Here is a 2,090-nt window from a genome sequence, read left to right as displayed (position 1 = left end):
AGTCCCCTATCAATGAGAGGGAATGCTACCCTCTGAGAGTGTCTGAGTTGAATGCAGTCAGGGTGAGAATATAGTTGTCACCCAGGTAAAGCTCAGTCCCCCAGCACATAAGCAGAGCTGTGTTGTGTATCCTAGACCTTTGATTTGCTACTTGCAAGGAAATAGCCTCCCTAATCCAACCAGACTTGCCTGGGTAGTTGACCACAGCTGGGGTAGTCCAGAGGCAGGAAGCAAATACGATAAAACTCCGATAAAACTTCTCCAGATCGGAAGGGGCCAGCACCCTCTCATCCCTCACTCCCAAACAGCAGCAAATATGAATATGACTCGACCTCTCCCTTCACAAAACAGCAAGAGAAATTCCATTTCAGAAATAAACAGCATGATTTTTATAAGGCTCTTCATCCAGCCATAGGAAATGTCTTATTTACAAGCTCCTCACTGAGAAGACATCAGAATTGCACATTGCACTCTTCTTCCTGCACAGGTGACAGTCAGAAAGCCTCTGACTCAGAACTTTCTCCTCTGTGGAATAAAAGTTTAGGGCACTGGGATCCAATTCAGATATGTCACCTCCACGTACTAGACCTACACACGAGAGCTTTCATTCTGATCTCTCTCCAGTAAGGAAGAAACTGAGGACCAAATCTTCTGATTCCAATCTGTCTCCACCCTGAAGGACTCACAGCCCCTGGGAAAGAAGCTTGCACACATGTATTCTGGGGCCAGAACTGGGTTCATGTCAACTGACATATACAGCAAGAGCAGCAGGAACACAAGAAACAGGAGCAAGAAGCCATGGTATTGGAAGCTGAATTCCAATATGCTGAAACCATATTTGAGAAATTGAGGCATAGAAGGAATTTGAAACTGGAAAGTTTAGAGCAAAGGATAAAAGCAGAGAAGGACTCAGATGAGCTGTGTACCCACTGGGGAAAAGCACTTGTCCATAGTCAGCATAGCAACAAAATGTGGAGGATGCAGTAAAGAAAATGTAAGTGCTTCTGGCCTGCTATATTGATGAAGATATGAATCAGAAGCCAAGAGAACAAGAAAGAGATGGGGACCCCACGGCCAACTTTATCAGGAAGAATAAGGCCAACAACAAGAATGAGAAAGTGAGTCCTTGCTACAGTGGCCCAGCACCTCCTCCCAACAGACTCAATATGTAGCCTGCATATCACTGGGATGGAGTGGACAGATCCAATGGATTTGAACAGAAGCACTTGGCCAGGCTTGCTAACAAGAACACAGTGAAGGAACCTGCCTTACAAGTGGAATGTTGAGTACATGTAACTTTTCTGAGGCTCTGGGGGTGGCTGTGGGCTTGGTAGTAGACACAGGGCAGCCAGATATCCAGCTGTAACAGCTGTCTGTGCTAATAATCAGGGCCCACAGAGGCCAGCAACTTGTTGAATGCTAGTCCTGAGCACTAGCACTTGAGAGTATTTGGGACGTGATGTTTGGACTGAGGCACCTGTAACTTCTCAGGTGTGCCCACACGGGCGGTTGTTGCTGACTTTCAGAAGAAATATTGATTTCTCAGGGTCGCAGGGTTTGTTCTTGGTTACGTTTCTTTAATATGCATACATTTTTTAAAGTTCAGTCAGAGACTAATTTCTCCTTGACGTGCTTGTGGGAAGTACCTGATAACTATTCTTGTTGCTGACTATTTGAAGTATGTGGCCATTCTAGAGGGTTACAAGTTTCTCAGGGCAACTTTCTTGAATTTATAAATCAAAGTTTTCAAATACTGCTACCTGAATATTTAGGTATCAAGACTCCTGTTGAGATAAATTAACCCAAAGTGCTTTTTTTTCAGCAAAATTCTTTGTTTGTCTCCTCTTCCCTTCCACCAGCTAAAGAGGTTGACTTGCTGTGACTACAGCCCAGATGTCCCTTATTTGGCAAATAATCACCTCCATACAATCATCTGTTCACCTTAAAACCTTTATATGGGCGATAAGAAAAATGAGTCAGATTTCCACGGAGGTCTATAAACTTGTTATAAGTCTTACAACACCTCGTGTCACGAGAATCAATTCAGTCCTTCCTAAATGGTTTTACCAGCTGGTCGACCTGACTCTGCT

The 2,090-nt window shown here is 44.1% G+C and overlaps 1 pseudogene; it reads left to right on the top strand.

Moving 5' to 3' along the window:
* Positions 1–243: 243 nt before the first annotated feature.
* On the top strand, positions 244–1,296 carry LOC112314489 (BUD13 homolog pseudogene; annotated as a pseudogene).
* Positions 1,297–2,090: the final 794 nt, after the last annotated feature.

Source organism: Desmodus rotundus, chromosome 3 (assembly GCF_022682495.2).
Source record: "Desmodus rotundus isolate HL8 chromosome 3, HLdesRot8A.1, whole genome shotgun sequence".
Classification (NCBI taxonomy): domain Eukaryota; kingdom Metazoa; phylum Chordata; class Mammalia; order Chiroptera; family Phyllostomidae; genus Desmodus; species Desmodus rotundus.
Note: the sequence above shows the minus strand (reverse complement) of the source record. Positions and strands in the feature narration are given on the sequence as shown.